Source organism: Ursus arctos, unplaced genomic scaffold (assembly GCF_023065955.2).
Source record: "Ursus arctos isolate Adak ecotype North America unplaced genomic scaffold, UrsArc2.0 scaffold_17, whole genome shotgun sequence".
Taxonomy (NCBI): domain Eukaryota; kingdom Metazoa; phylum Chordata; class Mammalia; order Carnivora; family Ursidae; genus Ursus; species Ursus arctos.
Window position 1 is genome coordinate 17,778,074 of NW_026622841.1, and position 21,154 is coordinate 17,799,227.

A 21,154-nucleotide genomic window follows, 5' to 3' on the forward strand; every position below is an offset into this window, starting at 1 on the left:
GCCAAAATTTTTATAAGTACACTCTATAGCAGGAGGTTTTATTTGCTTAACTTTGGGGTCTAATGCTGATCATGTTTGAGCAGATCATGTCCATGCTTATGATCAGAAGAGTAATAATGAGTAAAACTACTAAATTCAGAAAACTGAAAATTAAATCTGAATTACTTTAACTGTTATAAAAAAAGAATGTTACAGTTTAATGTAGTCTACTGGTTATGAGGGCAACATTTTGTCGACAGTTTTTGTATCTGACATCTCGTTAAATATATGCTGCTAATATTTCACATTTTTCAGTAAAAATTTATGGGTAGGAATATGTTGATTTATTATTTCTCAAGAAAAAGGTGATTCATCACATCCATCATTCTGTTAATCATTAGGTGTTATTTCTAAGTTACTATGTAAAGCCATCCTTCTTGAAACGTGGGAGAAAATATGCTGGAAGAAAAAAACAACAGTGGAAAGCATTTTGAGGCTTATTTCTCATTTTATTACTGTTTTACAATTAATGCTTCTTTTTTCCCCCAACAGATAAAATAACACCTTTAAGCATTAAAATGTGCACTGGCTCAAGCGTGAAATACTGTAAACATTCCTCCAACATAATGTTATAGGAAGGATTGCAATGTTTCTATTGTTATAACATCAAAAGAATATTAAAAAAGAAAAACAGCAATTGTGTAAAATGCCTCGTGAGTGAGTTTACAAAACAAAGCACTGATCTCTTACAGGATTTTCACTACACTTTAAAAGAATGTTATTTTTGCAGCCTATTGACGAGACTTTCCTGTTTCTTTTTCTTTATTCACTGACAATTATTTATAGGTACTGAGGAAAACAGTACCATATTATTTAGTAAGGTGATGCCATAATAATAACCAAAATTATGATGATTCTGGGGACACATGTTTTTTAACTAGAAAGAATACGAATTAAAAAACAATTCCTTTGTTGGTGCTTATTATGTTTTCTTATTAGGAGACTGACAGGGAGTTTACTGTGTGTGTTTGTGTGTGTGTATGTGTGTAATTATTGAAATCGATGTCTATAAAGTAAAGAGTTTAGCTAGGAGAGAAACTGAGCATAAATTGTCCATTCTAAACTCTACATTTATGACTACTTGGTTGGAAGGATATGGTTAAAAGCAGGTTTTCATTTTTGAAAAGTTGTATTATATTATCTGGTTACCATGACAACAAAATTGAAGTACTACAGCAAGCCTTAGAAAAATACCTGCCTTAAGAAAGGAAAAGTTGGTTTCTTAAAGTAGTTGGAATCTTTATAAATATTTACTTTGTTAAAGCCCTAATCTTATAGAAATAATCTAAAGAGTGATTAATGAAAAATAGGAAGTGTTTCATCCTCGAATAAGAAGCTTCAGACACAGATGCCACTGATGATGGGAGATCCAAAATGAAAAGCGAAAATATCAGCAGTCTTTAAAAAGCAGTTTTCCTATGGGATCCCTCTTTGTCCCTTCACATCTACCTATTATTAGAGAATTTGTGTTGACCTATTTAATTTTAGACCTTCCACCTCTTTGTCAAATCTGGTTGAGATCAGCTTGCCTAAATCCTGCTGTTGTCCTGCGAACGAGGAGTGTGTGACATGACAGCTGGCTGATTTGCATATTTTCCTCTCATTGGCTGAGGAAACTGCCTAGGCAGGGAAACACTCCAAGACACGCATAGATTTTAGCTGCTTCCTCATTTTGAAAACTAGGAACATTTCTACGTGCTTAAGAGCATCTACCAAACCCCAGACACTATGCATTAGGACAGAGCCTCTCCCCACCTACCATCAGAAGTTCAAGATAATTTAAAATGTACTCCTATAGACATTATGCTAAAAGATTAAAAACCCCTCAATTCTAATTGTGTATAGAGGCTTTGGTGTTTGGTGGGATTTTTTAAAGTCCCATAACCACATGATCAATCCAGGTGATTTAAGATCAATGCCAAAGCCAGACAAAGGCTGTTGTAAACAGCTCTCTATTTGTTTTACGGAAAAGGTGAAAAATCTGCGTGAAGCTTTCTTCAGTGAGGTGTCTAAACCAGAAGAGAATAGCTCAAGCCTCTGAGGTACCACTTGCATTCCCTTGGTGGAAATTCGGAAATACAAACTGAACCCTGAACCTACCTCTCTCTTGTGCAGAAAAAATGAAGAGATAACCTCTAAAAACTGTGCTTATCAAAAGTGATACCTCTTTCTTGCTAATATGAAAAGAATGCTTTGGCCATGCTATATTTATATTAAATATAAGTATATATAAATATAAGTATATTAAATATAAGTATAAAAATATATAGCCAAATAGCACTCTATCCTTGGAAAAAAAGATATGCCCTTTAATCTTAGAAGCACAGGACTATTGAGTAATTTCATTTAAGAATACTCAGAAGCCTAGTGCTTTTGAAATCTACCAAATTTTAAAGTAACGCATCTTTGCAATCCCTGACAAATGTCCCTAGCTCAAGGCAGATATGAAGGTATTGCTCTTTGTCTTAGTCTGCGATTTCAACGGTCTGTCGTAATGGTCCTTCATTACTCTCCTTAGCAGAGATCTCATGCCACTTGTATTCTCTAGGTTGGCATTAAATTGATATAAAAATGACTCAGAATAATAGTTTTAACATATATCAGGATACAGACAATGTGCAGGAGTGTTTTCTTCACAGCCAATCCAAAACAATATCTTTCATATCTATTTTAAACCCTTTCCTACTGCAAAATGCTGTACTCTGGTAAACCATGGGTCACATACTCCCCTTAAGCAGTCAAATACTCTATAGCACATTAAAAAATATATATGTATCCTAAAAAGTAAAACTCTCTTGATGCCACATTTACTCCTAGCTGTGTCTCTTCTCTCATTTTCCCAACCAAGCCTCTTGAAAGAGCGGTCTATACAAGCCTGCCTGTCCATGGCTTTACTACTGCCAGGCTTCCGCTGCCACCACCACACTGAGACTGCTTTTTTTGGAGTCAGCTGGGACCTTCTGTTGCCAAATGTGATGGGCTTCTCTTAATTTTTATCTTCCTTAACCTTTCAGCAGCATTTCTCCACGAGACACTCTCCTCTTTTGGTATCTAAGACACCACAGTATTCTGATTTTCTTCATGCCCTCCAGCCATCCATTCTCACGCTTTTGCCAGATGCATTTCTTCCCATCTCATCCTTAAATGGTGAACTTTTTGAGGGCTTTGTCCCACTCTATCTGAGCTTCTCTGCTCGCTGTGTACTCATCCATGGCCGCGGCTCTAAACACATCAACATGTCTAGAAGGGTTTATCTCTAAAGCCATTGACAGCTCCACATGAAGGTTTACTAGGCTTATCAAAGTTAACATCAACAACTAAGCAATTAATTTTCACCACTCCTTATTCCATAAATCTGCTTCTCTTCCAATGTTACCTATCTATTCAGTTTTTCAAACCAAAAACCTAGAAATCATCTTTACTACCTCATTCTCTCAAAGACCATACCAAATCCATCCTGAGTTCACCTTCAAATATATCTCAGATTGGTCCACTTCTCTCTATCTTCACCATCCCTGTTCTAGTCTAGACTGTTGTCATCTCTAGCCTGAAATACTCCTAGAATAGCCTTGTAACTGGTCTTCCCATTTCCACTTTTGTCTTCTTTCAATCCATTCCCCACATGGCAGTTAAGTCAGATCAAGTCACTTGCTTAGAAAGCTTAATATTTTCCCACTGCATTTCAGATAACATAAAATTTCTCATCAATGACTCAAAGGTCCCTGTGACCTAGCTCCTGCCCATCTTTCCCATCTTGTCTTTTGTTGCTCTGCAATAAAATCTCCTTGGTGTATAATTTCTTTTAGTATTTTATTAAGGATGTATTGGCACACTAACTGCATAGTGTTTTCCCCAAATATGGAAGTGACTCATATCCTGGGAACTTCACTGGAATTCACCACTTAGAAAAGCAAGGTAGCTAAGAACGCTCCTCCAGTTACGTTTCTGGAGGTGGTGTTAGTCTCCTCATAACCATTAAATAGAAATATATTATTTCAGTAGTTTGTAGCATTAACATAGTAGCCCGTACACAGTAAATACTGAATATTTGTTAAACAAATCATTTGAATGGCTGCTGCAGCAAGAGAAAAGATCCTACCATGTTGTGAGAGATACCCAGAGACAGAAAAGTCTTGAATTGTGTGTTGTATCTGAGCAGCTGGAGAAAACTCCCAATTAGGGACAAAGCTATAAGGGGTTAACAAGATATTGGTGACTTCTGCAAGCACATTTTCAGTTAGTGATTTTATCTGGTAGAGGCTCCCTCCTGTTGTAATTTGAAGAACAGAAAAGTCATCAGAAAGGGGACTGTGGAGAGAAAAGGAAGCTATATGTGTACCCAACAACAGCTGCTTAATGCTCCGTCAGGGTGGGCTGGCCTAACATAACGGGAAAATTCTCAAATGCAATATGAAACTGTAGGATTCTGGTTTTAGCTCAGCTCAGGACGGTAAGAGAAATTTCTGCACAGAAAGGAGTAACTAAAACCTTGTAAGATAAAATGTTATGATTTTATGTATTATTTCAAAGCAAATATAGGGATTTGTAGACCATGACTACAAAAATCTACAAGTAGCTATACCCACAAGCAATGTATAAACGTAAAATCTTTGTGTGTGGGGGGTGAGGGGGCTGTGATCAGTTTTCCTCCTCTAAACCTTTCTTTAATATTGCTACCTTGCCTTTTCAATGGTGATACCTCCACACCTAAATCGAATTCCACTAAGGCCATCTTAAGGCTACATTTTAGTCTATATGACTCTAGATCTAAATGCAAGCTAGTCCTATTTTTAAATTGTTTGATTTTACAGAGCATGGGGACTTCAAATATTAATTCACAATAATTCAAACATTATTTGTTCTTCTTATTATTTGCCATTTTATTCCATAAACCCAGTTTCTCAACTCGCATCTGCCTGGCAGCATCTGACAAAAATGTAGATATCTGGGTCCCTGCCTCAGAGATTCTCGTTCAGAGGTCTGAGGTAGGAAAAGTCCACTCCGAAATTTCCCACATGATTCTGACATGTCACCTGGCTTAGAAAGAACAATGCTAAATGGCAGTGCTCAGTGAAGTCACAGGAGAGGAACTCCTAGACAGAGGAGAACCAGGAACACACACACCACCACAAAAAGAAAATATTGGCTGTGTATGACGATTCATCATTATTTCCCCTTTCATGCATTTTGCAATTTTCAAAAACCCTTTCTCATACTCTGTAAAGCACTTCGTCTTTCTGGCCTCATTTTGCTTTCTGGCAAAAATAAGGATGTTGGCCCCAATTATTTCTTTCAGCCTGAAAAAATAACGTATGCCTGACATATAGTAGACACTCAATAACTATTTGTTGAACGAATGAATGAATGCATGGCTACCTCCCCAAAACCATGCAGAGTGTGGTAGGGATGGTATTAACAGGTTTTTGAAAAAAATAGTCTGATACCTAGTAAAAACTTAGGCTTGGAGAAGTTCAGTGACAGAGTTAGTAATGGGACGTAAGACTAAGTTTTCTGACTCATCATCCAGTGATCTTTCTTTCAGCATTCTTGCTGAAATTTGCCGGTTAGACTGTGTTGGGTGAAGGACGGTCCACCTGCTGTATTTTGTATTCCGACCACTACCAATGAATGACAAACTGCTGTATATGTATAATGGCGTGTAAGTTGTTACCTTCTTCTTTAACCTCTGTCTACAGTAGAGGCAGTAATTCCAGAGGCTTGATATATGTATCTAGAAGCGATAAATCTGTGTGAGTTACAGCTGTGTCCTTGTAGATTTACAACTATAAGTTTTAATTCATCTCTGACAACGCATTTACATAAATTACAGCAACACAGTAACAATGCCATATGCTGGGATGTTCGCCCAGAGAAATTCAAGAGGCTTATGGGAGCTGGCTTTCTTTCTATTACAAAGGGCCATTCTCAGTATATATGAGAGAGAAGCTTTTCGTCTGGTGCGGTGGGCATTATACAGATGTCTTCCTGCTCTTGACATTCCTTTGAAAGTAAACTACGTTTCAATGCCTTTCAACACATTAATGAATTTTCGACATTTAAGATGTAAACTTAGGGAGCAGGAGAATTACCTAAATAGTTAAACATTCAAAGGAATGAATGCAAATTATTTCTAACCACCTATTCTGTCTTCAAGTGTGGCTGTTTAACGGCACTCTAAAGTAGCAGCACAAGTCAGCTGAGCTGGAAGAGGGACAGTGCGAGGTCATCAAGGGCGACCCTCTCCTTCCACTGCGATAAAGGGAAAGGCCCTTGGCTTCAGATAGGACATAGAAAAGAACAGAGCCAGATCTCTTGAGGCTTATACTGTCCTTTTCCATCCCAGCTCACTGTTCCTATAGGAATAAAAGGACAAGTTGATTCTTTCAGAACAGCTTTGTATTAGTCTACTGAGTTTAAAAATGTTTCCTACTAAGAGTTTTTTCTTCTTAAAATTTTTAAAATTTTTATTGATTTATTTTTTTTAAGTAAACTCTACCCCCAACATGGGGCTCAAACTCATGACCCCAAGATCTGGAGTTGCATGCTCTACTGACTGACCCAGCCAGGCACCTCAAGAGCTTTATTCTTAAACCAAGACTAAAGTCTCTTTCAAGTTCAGAAACTCAAAACTTTAAAGATGACTATCAATCAACCCAACCACTACCATTTACTGAACACTGAACATAAAATATAACAGTCACAACACTAAGTATCTTATATATGTTAGCTCAACTAATCTTCAAGAAAACCTAAAATTATTCCCATTTTACAGGTGAGGAAACTGGTTTAAAGAAGTTGGTTGCCTTCCTAAGGCCAATCCCCTGTGCTCAAGGAAGATGACAGCCTTCTTGCTATCTCAGGGATGAACTTAAATTAGTCAGTCATGATAATTCCATTCTCTTTGCCAGGAACAGGATGAAAAATGGGATATAATTCAGGTCAATTGAGGCATGAGAACAAGGTTTTCTGAGGGGGTATTTGCTTTAAAAACTTCTCCTTCCTCCTCTGGATGGTATCCTCTGCATAGGCTGCTGTATCTGGTGGTGGTGGTCCAGCCTGAGACGAACATACCAAATGCAGCAAAACAGAGAGATGGACAGACTGGGTCCCTGACCACACCACTGAGCCGCTCACTTTCCCAGCTACCTCTGGATGTCTTGTTATACAAGACAATAAATTCTTTAATTTAAAGCCTCTTTTGTGGCTTCTATTACTTTGTAGATGAAATATCCTAATAATCTTTCCAATGATTCCACAATTCTTTTATTTTAAAAATTCCTCTCTATGCCTAATCTAAACCTTTTTTTTTTATAAAGATTTTATTTTTAAGTAATCTTCACACCCAACATGGGGCTCAAACCCACAACCTCAAGATCAAGAGCTGCACGCTCTGACTGAGCCAGCCAGGTGCCCCCTAAATCTTTCTCATTACATGACTGTCTTCTCTCCCAGTTTACACATTGCCCATCCCGTCGCCCCCAATTTTTTTCATAAAATACTGTTTTTACTTTTTCATTATGGCATCACTTTATATTTTAATTCAGTGTATATACTTAAGATACTGTATTTTGAGATTTATCAGAGTCTACTCGTTCTCTATCATTCTTCCTATCCCTTTTCTTCACTCAGCTGCCATGGATTCCTTTCAAGGCCTGATCAACTGTTGCCTGGACCACTGTCACTGAAGCCTCACAGAGCAAACTTTCTTCAGTTCATCCTCTGTGGCCCTGACCCTCCAAAATGGAGTATCTGATCCTGTTGCTCCCCTGCTTAAACTCTTCAAACGGTCTCTCTCAATGTACTACCAAACATTCAGCATAGCATTGATTTACGTGCAGTCTAAAAACTTTTAAATTAGTCATTAGCATTGAAAACCTGGGAGGTTTTTAAATAAACACCCAGATCTTCAGCTTTCCTGAAAAACCAGAAGATCAGGCAACACTAGGTCCACAGTTGCAGACGGCACCGAGGGATAGGATCTGAGCCCTCTACATGGAGCGTGCGTTCTCCAGTCTGCCACAGCCCCTCCGCTCCCCGCCCAGCTCCCAGTTCGATCCCTACCACTCAAGGACAGTAGCATGGTGTATTTTACTGAAGGCTTACACTGCTATGTTTTAGAGAGTAGCGTTAAAAAGATGAACATTTCTTGGAAGGTGCTATCAAAAACGGAAAAATGAAAGATAAACCAAGAGGGCTCACCTTGTTCTATTAATTCATGCTACCTGCTTCATCTGTGTAGGTGTCTGAGTTCGTCTCTGCTGATCTATGAGACTGAGACGAGGAAGCAATCCTTCTAGGGAAGGCCTACCACGATCTCGCCCCTCCTAACCGCTGGCTTTCTCTTCTCTTTTCTTCTCACTTCCACACTCCTTTGCAACCTCTGCTCCCAGCACAGCCCAAACCTTCACAGTTCCTGGAATGCACTGTAAGCTAAATGATGCCTCTGTGCTTTTGTTGATGTTTCATCCTCTCTCTGAAAGGTCTTCTTCCTCCATGTGTGCCTATGGAACACCTACTCAAGACTCAGCTCACATGTCACTCTCTTTATGAACCTTCTCCTGTTCTTGTCTCTTACCCCCACAGGATTCCCCCTTTCCTACCCTGCAGCTTGTCACGGTCTGTTGTGGCACTGAAACATTTTATTGCACTTACTTGTCTCATCTTTGTCGTCCCTGCTGGATTGTAGATACCTAGCCCATACAAGTGGTCACTCCCTTCTGCATTTCATAATGTCATGTAAATACTTCTAGGCACCATGCAACAGAATCTCTCTTAACTGACTTCGATTTTACTGACACTTGGTGTTAGCCAATACTCTCTCTTTCCTCTGTAAAGTATCCTGGTTGATGCCCAGTACCTGAGGAATGCCAGCGGGTAACAGGCCCACTCCCTACTGTTCCTGCCAGGTGAGCACTCTCTGACCTAGAGTTAACCAAAGCCATGCTAGCTGTGCTTGTCACTGTGAGGATGCAGTTGAATTAAATATCAGGTGAAATTATAAAATAAGAGTGGGAAGATGGCTTTAGAAAGACATATACACAGACACACTCATGAAATTAAGTGTAAGTGAGACAAGTGTACAAGACCCGGCAAAGTATAAACAAACATCTACTAGGACTATACTCTGAGCCTGCTTTATATGTATCTTTAATTTCCCAGTCTACTTAAACAAATGGAAGATGGCGTGGTTTAGGAAGAAAAAATATTCTAGAACTCTCATCAACGGACCAATTATAGAAAGAAAAGTCCCTGCTCTCACATCAAGAGACAAAAAATAAAATTATCTTGTTAGGATTTAAATGAAAATGAAATGTTTAGGATCCATATCATTCTATATGATGCCACACTTGAGCAACTACTGGGGCTGACTGTACTAGCTTTTATGGTACCTGTCCCCACCTCCTCCCCCACCAGATGTGAACTCCATTAGGAGTTCTATTTAGGGTAGGAGTTACCAAATTTTGATAGCGAGCTCATTTAAATCAACAACATTTCTTTAAAACCTATCACAAGTTATAGACTCATGTCCTCATTGTATGTGTTTTAGAGTACTTATGAATCACATTTATTGAATGACTACTACATGCCAGCCCTGATTCAAAGTACCTTATATATCTAGAGTGGATATAAAGACTATAAGGCAGTGAATCCAGAATGAATTCAAAGTACTGTGACTCTCCTACCTAGTATTTTCTAATTTTATGGACTAAAATACATGGGATATCTTAATACATAAGCATACACACATACATACACATGTGTACTTTCATTTTTTTTTAATGTGTTGAGAGGAAAAAGAGAATGGCTAGGAAGGAAACTGAATGGCATTTAGAAATGTACTTAAAATGTGAATTTTGAAAATCAAAATAAATTTTAGTCTACCTAATGCTTCTGCAAGGATGTTGAAATGCTTGTAATAACTGCTGGGTTTGTAAACAATAGAACTCTCTGCCTCATGTATTTCCAATTACAGATATTGCCAAATATTTTAATCTTCTTTCTTGGTGCAAAAATCTTCAATACTACCACTCAAAGTATAACACAAATATAAGAAATACACAGTGAGTGACAGAGTAGATAGACAACAGAAAAATAGGGAGTCTGTTCAAAATATTCTTTAAAAATGTTTAAATTCTCAGAATAAATGATGGTCTAATTTCAAGCACTGTTCCAGATATCTGTTTCTCTTCCTAGAGAGTCTTCTCTAAATAGCATTTCACTTTCAAAACAGGAAACTTGTTAGGTAATTCTTCAACCCAGTGTCAGGAAGCCATTGTCTTCCTCAACCATTCATCTTCTTATCACCCCCGATGCCATATTTCTGGTTGGTGCTCCAGAATGTCATAGGAAGCACCTGCCATAAACCCAGCTGCTGAAAAGAGCAGGAAGAAAATACCTAAAATGTCACAGTCTGACTAAGTACTGTAGTCAATTCTCACTGCAATTTTTGCAATCACCACATAAGTGCCCTTGATGTATAAGCGTTACAGACTTCTGCTTGGTGGAAACTGTGCCTGCAGCTTCAGAACTCCGCCTTAAAGAAACATCAATCTTACTGTCCGCCACATCCGTAAGGTCCTTGCGCCTTCTAACTACAAGTAAAATCTTTGTTATTTTTAGAGAGAAGAACACATTGTTTTCCAAACTTCTATTAATAAAGGTGTGTTTGCTGATATTTCTGTTGAGTCTTGAATATTAGCTCTCTTTTGATATACAGCAGCCTCAGAGTGCTTGCCAGAATTAAATGTATTCTGGAAAATTATACTGATTTGTTTTTATTGTTATTTATTGTTATTTATGTATTTATTTTTATTGTTATTTATTGTTATGATTGCTTTAAATCTCATACCGAATACATTTTCATATCTTGCCAAGCCCCTTTATCCTAAAATTATTATTTGCGGAAAATGCCAGCATTCAGTTGTTTAATGCTTTGCTAAAACCATGTAATTTTATGTAGGAAACCTGTTACTTCGTATTTAATGAGTCACACGTAAGACGTGTCTCTACGTCTCTACTGGAAAACCTGTTTTTCACCTAAGATTTGTGCAATTCCAGGTGTTATGCTCATTTGAAAACTGCTATAAATGAACAATTCACATATGTCCAGGAAAACAGCTGTCGGTCTTTGAAGGTAAGCGTGCTTCCCCTATGCTTTCTTGCTCCTCTGGGCTTTGCAGATGTTGTAGCTTCCGCCTGGCATTAAGTCCCTTGCCCTTCTCCTTCTTTGCCTAACTCCTAAATGTTAATGGCTCAATTTAGCTGTCCTCTCCTTTAGAGAACCCTTCCAGATCATTCTCCCTAGACTCCTAAGCAAGTCTCAGCTAGCGTGTCTCCTGTGTTCTCCCACAGCATTCTAGATGGCACTGCTGCAAAGGAAGATCACAGTACTTCAACCACCGGTTTATAGCCTGTCTTCCATACCAGATCATAAATTCCTGGAGGGTAGGGACTGTTCATATTTATTTTTTGATGTCTTGCATATAATATGGCATCTGGAACAGAGAAGAGCCATCATAAATTTTTTAAATTTTGATTTTAGTTTTTTTTTTTATATTTTAAAAAATGAGTGGTAACTCCTGAATAAATGAATAAACAGTCTGTCGTGTGAGATGACAAATACAGGAGGCAAAACAGACCAACCGATAGTCTCAATTTTTATGAGAATAACTGCAGTTCAAGAGTCATTCTGTTATTCACAGGAATGCTAGGGAGGGTATGAAGACACTAATGCCCATAAACTGTGGGAAAATAGTTCCAGAGCACGCTGGCCATCAAACGCACAAATCTTCTGACCTAGCACTCCACAACCAGGAATTTACCCCCCAAAATCAGATAGGCATAAGAAGTTATATAAATCAGGCTATTCAACGTAGCAACGTTTATGATGATGGGAGACGGCAGGGGAGGGGGCTTCAATGTTAACTGATAGAAGTCTGGTTAATGAATTCTCCTGCATCCGTGTTTTGGAATACTACGTAGTCACCCAGCTTAAAGTAGCCCTTCACGTTCAGTATGTCCACGAGTGAAGTCCTGAGCTTCATCCCTCCTCCTTGCCTGCTTTTCCCCTGTTTGTTAGGGTCATAATCCATTGGAATCACCCCTGAATTCTCTCTCTCTCACCACCACCTCCCTCTTCACTGCCCCACAATGCACCCACATTTGAACAATCATCAAGACCTGTTGGCCCTCCTTCATCTGCCTGCTTTTCTCCATCTCTACTGCAACAACCCTAGTCCAGCTCAGCAGCAAGCAGTCTTTTAAAATAAAAATGGGTCAAACCAATTCTGATTTTTAGAATCTATCCTACAGAGAGAAAAGCACTGGTGTATAAAGACATATATTCAAAAATGTCTATTGCAGCCTTGTTTGTAAGAATGCAAAGCTGGATTCATTTGAATATTTCATCAACAGAAAAACAGTTTTCTAAAGTATTTTATATTTTATAAGGAATATGCTAGATTAGCAATGTCCACAATAGCTAAATCGTGGAAGGAGCCGAGATGCCCTGCAACAGATGACTGGATTAAGAAGTTGTGGTCCATATATACAATGGAATATTACTCAGCAATCAGAAAGAATGAGTTCTCAACATTTGCTACAACATGGACGGCACTGGAGGAGATAATGCTTAGTGAAATAAGTCAAGCAGAGAAAGACAAATATCATATGATTTCTCTCATCTATGGAACATAAGAACTAGAATGATCAGTAAGGGAAGAAAGGGATAAAGAAAGGGGGGGTAATCAGAAGGGGGAATGAAACATGAGAGACTATGGACTATGAGAAACAAACTGAGGGCTACAGAGGGGAGGGGGGTGGGGGAATGGGATAGACCGGTGATGGGTAGTAAGGAGGGCACATATTGCATGGTGCACTGGGTGTTATACACAACTAATGAATCATCAAGCCTTACATCGAAAACCGGGGATGTACTGTATGGTGACTAACATAATATAATAAAAAATCATTATTTAAAAAAAAAAAAAAAGGAATATGCTAGATTAATGGTTTTCAACTGGGAGGTCTAGCTATGATACACTATTAAGATTTTTAATTTGCAGAGTAGTGTGTTTATTATGATTCCGGTGTTGTGAAATAAAGAACAAAAGCCTTCCAAATCCAACAAATAAAAAATAATTAAAAAAAAAAAACAGACCATATAATTTCCCTGCTTAAAATTAGTTAAAGGCATTCCACTAGAGTAAAATCTTAGATCCCCACCCTGGCCTTCCTATCCAGCTCCACCTCAAACCTCTCTTCTCACAGAATCAGTGCCTCCTGCACCTGCCTTTTTTCTGTTCCCCAAACTTTCTAGTGTTCTGACCTTACTCTTTGTACCACCTGCTCCTTATAATACCCTTCTTCTTGATGGTGGCACAGTTTGAAGTTAAATGCCATCCCCTTAGTGTATTCACCCCTGAGCACCCAAAGTATGTACCCAGTCATTCCACCATATCATCCGACTACTAACCTGACGTTTCCTTGTTTAGTTTCTTGTTTGTCTCCTCTCACTAGGAAAGAAGCTAGCTCCTTGAGGGCAGGATCCATGCCTGTTTTATTTGCAGCTAATAGTTGGCATTCATCACATACTTGTCATTACTGAATAAGACAGGTGGACTCACCGGGAGAGATAAAACATTATTAAGTAAAAATACAAACAGGTTGCAGAAGACAATTATACTAAGGAAGAGGAAGGGGATAATATTATTTGTATATTACAGAAAGAAGACTCAAAGGATTTACAACAAACAGCTAAAACAGGAATTAACTCTAAGGGACAGGTAACAGTGGACTTTAACTTTTCACTTTAAATATTTTGTTACTGTTTGAGGTTATTTTTTAAATGAGCATGAATTACATTTATAATCAAAAGAAGCAATCAATACAATTCATTTGGGGAAAAAATGGAATGCCAGAGAAAAAAGCAGGTAGACTTTCTCCTTCACCAGCTGCTCCATATCTTTCTCTTCTCTTGTTCTCATGTAAATGCTAATCATTCAAACATTATATCTAGACTTCTCATGGGGAGGATGGAAATTACACAAATTACTCAATTTTGACTGGCTTGGTATCAGTGGATTATTACTGTCAACAAAATACTTCTGTCAGAAAAAAAAAAAAAACAAAAACCCACAACACAACTGTTACAGGAAGCTTCCTGTTGACAAAAAGAAGACACAGAACCGGACACTGGCCATAGCCTGCCAGATCCAGAGATGAAGCAGCATAAAAAATTTTAGACCAACTCCACATCTAATAAAAATCAAAGAACAAGAAACCTTAAGATTCTAACTACAGTTTTCTTTTGGGTTATAAAAGCAGCCACCCACCTATGCAACGCAAAAAGGGCTTGTGATTTACATAAAAAGTTAAGTTCATAAATAAACTAGACTGAATTTCAATAGATAAGTAATGAAGGGATAAGTAATATATGATATGCAAATGTGGGAGAATGAGAACATTCCAAACTACTTCTGTTGAAACCAAGAGAAACCACAAAAAATTATGCTACCTAACACATGAGAAATTGAAAATAAGAATAATAATAAAATGTTTGAATTACTGACTTAATCTTTTATATCTTAAAAGGATGAAGAAAACAGATGTGGAAAATTATATAGAAATAAAGTCCTTGAAAAAAATCCAGTGGTGGTTAATATGAGACTTTAAAATATATACAAACAGGTGGGCCAACAACTGAGATATACTGGCAGCTGAGAACACTGTATTTAAAAATTAGCCTAAAATTACTTTACTTAGAAAGATTCTAATATAGCAGTAACATTAAAAGTAGTATTTGTAATGATTTTTAAAAAATCACTGAAGAAAAAATATCAGTAGGACAACAGATTAATGGTATGGAAAATTAGGATAAATGAAAGAATATTAAATATAATTAGATGAGAACAGATCAGTAAGCATAATCTAGAAATCTGCTAATCACCTGATTTGATATTCTATTCATTCTACTTGTAAGATTAATCAAGTAGTATGGAAATAAGAGCAGCAAAGAAAACCATAAGAAAGAAATTGTAATAGCTCCACATGGTATGAAGTTTAATGTACAAGGGCAGGAGCGAACAGAATGAGGTTGACTAATTTTGTCTTATTTCACCAATGACTAAATAATAATCATGATGGCTAACATTTTTTAAGCCCTTACTATTGGCTGACATTGGCTTTATATATATTCTTTTAATCTTTCCACACAATGAGAGTTACTGTGTCCATTTTGTAGATGAATAAACTAAAGCAGAGAGAACTTAAGGACCTTGCTCAGGCCACAAAGCTAATTAAGGGCCTAGCAAGGATACAAACCCAAGTCAGTCGGGCTCCAGAATCTGCTCTAACACCGCCTTCTCTAACACGTAAGAGAAAATATATAACTTGCTAATTAATTTTAATATCAATTTGGTATGTTGTAAATACTATCAAAGAAATAATTGTAATTGATCTGAGCCAGATAAATGGGTACAAGTAAAGAATTTGAGAAGGCCATATAACTTACAGTGGATATAAGGGAATCAAAGGAAGGTCAAAGGAAAATAAAGTCAAAGGAAAATAAATTTCAATAGAATTATTAATGAAAACAGGGCCAATTTTCAGATTATCCTCAGCATTTTTGTTAACCAGGAGTGCCGTATATATTCAGTGAAGTCAAGACATTTCAATATAATCTAAAGACAAAAGTAATCGGAAAGGGGCATTTCCTGACATTTTCACTGTGTTTGCAACGAATCATCCAACAGATATTTTTGAATGCTTCCGATCTATGTACATTGGGAGAGGACCATGATAGGGAACAACAGAGGATGGTATTATTGAATGAAACGTAGCTCAGAGGAGGAGGGGATTATTTTATGATGATCAAAGCCAGAATCTCAAAGGCCTGAAGCACAAAGGTCAAGGGCCTAATTTAGTGTTAGCAGAGGTGGAAATGTGGATTTCAGGCATATTGTTAAGGAAAGTTGACTGAACTCAGTGACTGGATACAGATGGGTAAAGGACAAGGAGTAAGAATTGTGATGTCATTATATAATTGTGCCATTAACAGAAAAAGGTAGGTTAGAAAAGACGCTGATAGAAGGTAGGCTTAGATTTTCTAAAACACTGAATTTGAAACAATGACAAGAGAGCGAAATGGAAATGTCTAGCAGATAAAAGCCTTAGAGGCTGGAGTTTAGGCTGAGCCCAATTATAAGGTGACATCTGAAGTTCAATGCATCTAACCTACATAGAGTGAGGAATCTGTTAAGGCCAGGGGAACTCAACATGCGGGCTCATTACTTCTTATAGCATTAAGCTGTGTGATGGGTCACACGTCAGCATTCCAGAATTTACCTTCTGGTCTAGAATGGATTATAGCTAGACCTCAGTTGTCACAGTGCTATGAATACAATCAATCTTTGCTTCTATTTTTTCCTTCATTATCTGGCCTATGGCAGACCTGGTCATGGTCCACTACAGAAATATACGTACCTTTCATGACTCATAAGAAAGAGGTTCTCTATGCCATTACTGAAAAGATATCCTATAAGATATCCCTTAGAAACAATCTGACAAGGTGTTTCTGACAAACCAAAATACAACTATGCCCAAAATTACCCATATATTTTTGATATAATTAAGGCACACTTTGTTTTCATTTACCACGTCATATAATGATTATATTTTTTACTCCAAAGACTCAGACTTATTTGATCAACATGTATTCTATTATGCATCCACCATGTTCTAGGCACTAAAAAGCAGGCTTCAAACGTGAGTTTTTTAAGGAACTTAAACTTTTCAATAATAAAGTTCTTTTAATAATTCGAGATTTAGATAAGACTTCTGCCACACTTCCCATCATACATCACTGTGGGTTTTGTTTTTTGAGCACTATGGAAAAGGAAGTATCTGTATTTACCCAAGTGATCAGATACCTCCAAGTGACGCGGTACAAACTTCGAGAGGAAAACTAGCTAACAGGAGCCCAAGAAAATCTCGCACAGAGCCAGCAGTTATTTATTACAAAGACTGTGTTTCAAAAAGATTGGAAAATCAGTGAGACATAATATCAAGTCTGCCAAACCAAAGGCAAATATTGCTAGAGGGAGGATTTTCATTGCTGATTTAACCACACACAAACCTGTAGCTCTAAGGATTCATGGAACTTAATTAGCCTGCTTATCAAGAACACTGCCTACCAACAAAATTTAAGTACTTCACAGGGAGTTACTTTTCTTTTTCTTAATTAAGCAAAATTCGAGTCAGGTATATGCCTAAATTGCTAGCAGCTGCCAGGTAAAAGCGAAGTCAGCAGCACAGCAGGATTTCTAACTAGTGAACTGCATCAAAGTTCTGATTTCCACAGTTGGTAGAGAGTCAGCCTAACACCACAGGCAAGAGCTGCCTTTAGGAAGGAAAAATCGACACATGGCCGAAGGCGGCCCTGCTTAACTTGTTCACCAATGTGCTCCTCACTGACGACTGTGAACTGGCCCGAGTCTACAAACACTCTCATGTCTCACGTGTGACCTTTCTCGTTCTCTCAAATTCATGTCATTTCATTGCAATGTGATGTATTTCCAAGTTTATTTGAATATAATAACAACCAGCGCTTACTGAAGACAGCACTGTGTTAAGAATTTCACCTCAATTATCTTCTCACGCAAGAAGGGGCACTATTTCTATCACCGTTTATGGGGGGAAACTTTAGCTCAGACAGGCTGAGAAAGTTCCCCAAGGTTGTGAAATTCACAAGTGGTGGAGATGGGATGCAAGCCACACAGTTTCTACTTCATTTTCTCCGATACATTACACTGCAGCGTTTTAACGGACTCGGCGGTTAAATTCGCTACCTCTTCCTCCTCAGTGAGCTAAGGCACAGGTCAGCGCACTTTTTCTGTAAAGGGCCACACAGTAAATGTTTGCAGCTTTGCAGACCACGCATGGTCTCTGCCGGCTACGACGACTCAATTCTGCTGTCTTGGTGTGACAGCACCACACGCAGCCCTCCAAGCAAGGAGCGTGGCTGTGTTTCAGCAGAACTGCATTACTGAAACAGGGGGCAGGCAGACCTGGGCAAGAGCTTGAGAACGCTTAAGTAAAATTCATGTTCCAGACAGATGTGCATATTTATTCTGTGGCCTTGTATCATCTCCTACTGTGTTTGGGAAGAACAAGTAGAAAGAAAATGGATTAAAAAAAAGAAAAAGCAGCAGCCAAAGCCAAAAGGTAAGGGAAAGGGATTTAGCGTTTCTATGCTATTCTTTACCAACCAATCTAGTAACGACGACAGGGAATCTACACGTCCTTCCTCCACTCCCTCAGTCCTGGGTTCTCTGCTTCCACTGGGCCCGTGGATATTCTCTCTGGCATCCGGGACAGAACACGGCAGATTTTCCCATCAGCTGTGACTCTTGCGTACAGTGGTTATGTCTTATCTTTCCACCTAACTGGAACCCTATGCCCTAGAGTCCAGTGAATTTACTAATTATCCTCTCTACGTGTTTTAGGTCCTATCTCTGTCTTTGCTCATGCTAGGAAAATTGTCCCACTCTCTCTATTAACTGATTCCAACAGCTAATTTAGGAAATGCATTACTGCATTCCCAGTTCAAAATTCTTAGTCCTTGGATTCACCTCTAAGACATAATTTCTAAACATGCCAATTATGCTTGTGCATTGTTTCAACTGTTGACTCACTTATTTCAAATACTACAACACACACCACGGAAGAGTTGAGAGAATCCCCAAAGTGTCATGGTCACTGGCTAAAGCAGTTAAGACTGAGTTTAGAGATTTAGCTTCGTTTTCCTGTTCTGAATGATTAGAAGAAAAGGTAACCTTTACTTTCATACAGAGCTGGAAGGTAAAGGTTATTCAGTCATATAACACTAATTTGGGATATCAAAATCAAGAAGCTGAAGTAGACAAAAATCTGGGGGCACTAAAATGTCTAAATGCACTAAAATGATGGACAGGAAATAAAATGGACTATAAATGACATTACAAATTCCCGTTAAGAAAGAATGCATTTGATTAATAAGTGTATCTTGAGTAATTTAATTAAAAAGAACAAAATAGGGGCGCCTGGGTGGCGCAGTCGTTAAGCGTCTGCCTTCAGCTCAGGGCATGATCCCGGCGTTCTGGGATCGAGCCCCACATCAGGCTCCTCCGCTCGGAGCCTGCTTCTTCCTCTCCCACTCTCCCTGCTTGTGTTCCCTCTCTCACTGGCTGTCTTTTTTTTTTTTTTTTTTTTTTTAAAGATTGTATTTATTTATTTGACAGAGAGAGAGACAGCCAGCGAGAGAGGGAACACAAGCAGGGAGAGTGGGAGAGGAAGAAGCAGGCTCCCAGTGGAGGAGCCTGATGTGGGGCTCGATCCCAGAACGCCAGGATCACGCCCTGAGCCGAAGGCAGACGCTTAACGACTGCGCCACCCAGGCGCCCCTCTCACTGGCTGTCTTTGTGTCAAATAAATAAAATCTTTAAAAATAAATAAATAAAAATAAAAAGAACAAAATATTCAAATTATTATGTTCTTTGCATGTTCCCAAGACCTTCATTGAGGCCACTTAGGAGGAAGAAAACTGTCAAGAAATGTATAGTTCAGGGCAGTTCGGTACTCTGTCCTTCATTCTTAACTGCTGTTCTTCCTTCAGTCCTCTGGGTGACTTCACTGTGCTCCCAGTGCATCACGTTTCTCTCTGCTGGTGCCAACTGTGTCTTGTCCAGTAACAGTCTTCTCTCTGATTTCTACACTTCAATTTTAAAGAAGCTTAAAAAGGTCCCCCTGTTTTATTTATTTATTTTTTGGTCTTACCTTATCGATGTTTGTGATTTATTTTTTAAGTCTGCTAGTAAAAATATACTCTAATTTTTAAAAACTGTCTTACCAAAATAGGTTCTGAAAATGCTATTTGAAGAATCTGTCCCTTTTAGGAGAAAATCATATAAGCAACATGGAACTTAATTTTTAAACAAGTATTTAGAGGGATTTCACTGCTCAAAGTCAGAGTTAAAAAAAAATATGGCCACCGATAAGGAGTTAATATCTTTAAAAAATTCACAGAAACAAAATTCAACAGTTACACAAGTACGGGAAATGGTGCATGCTCTATGCACTCATGCAAAATACACATTCACACATTAGAGACTGAGAAAGTTTGCATAAAGAAACGTGTTCAACATTCCAACAGTATCCCCTAAACTTGTCTGGCCCCTGAAATTTTTACCCCCAGCATCTGTTACCAGCTCTTAGAACTACTGTTTTCATGGAAAACAGCCAGGGAAGCTTTTGGAGAATTAATTAATAGCCTATTAAATTTAAGAGGCAGTTTAAAATTTTAGCTATATCCGTATGAATTTCTTCATATTCCTTCTGGAAATTTCTAATACAGTTGAATATATATTTATCTAATACAGTTGAATATAATTCCTAATATGGTTGACTAGATCAGCATTGATAAATGCTATAATGAAACATAAGAAGTTATGACTTGGAACTATTTATCAATGAGCACTATAAATTCACCATGATCACAGGGGAGCTTAGTCCTGGTTTTGCCATTTGTTAACAGTATGACCTCTGGTATAAAGAGATTTAAAGTCTCTCTCAGAGTTCTGATTCACTTATATCTAAAGTGGGGCCAGACTTGCCCTGTCTAACTATCTGGTACATCTTGAGAATCAAGTGATCAAGATGAAAATAAAAATCAAGAACAATTCTTCATAAACAATAAAGTGTTATAAAAATATAAAAAGAGTTATAAAAGTATAAACATAATATGTTATTTCATCGGTTTCTTTTTTAAACAGCCACACTAAATGCTGTTGTGGTTTTCTTTTTCTCTTGAACTCTGGCTAGAATGCTGTCTTAGAACTGCCAAATCCCTCATTTTACTTAGAAAAGTAATTTTTGGTTAGTCATTAATCATAATAACATATCATTAAACTTTTTTTTTTAGAAAATGCATGGCAGGGGCGCCTGAGCGGCTCAGTCAGTTCAGTGTCTGCCTTCATGTCAGAACATGATCCCAGGGTCCTGGGATCAAGCCTTGCATGACTCCCTGCTCAAAGGGGAGTCTGCTTCTCCCTCTCCCTCTGCCCCTCCCCCCTGCTCATGC

At 38.1% G+C, this 21,154-nt stretch overlaps 1 protein-coding gene across 3 annotated transcripts in view; it reads right to left on the reverse strand.

The window, feature by feature from the left end:
• Positions 1 to 21,154, reverse strand: part of WDR7 (WD repeat domain 7) — a 347,769-nt gene that overhangs the window by 45,142 nt on the left and 281,473 nt on the right. The gene's annotated exons all lie outside the window — the stretch shown is intronic.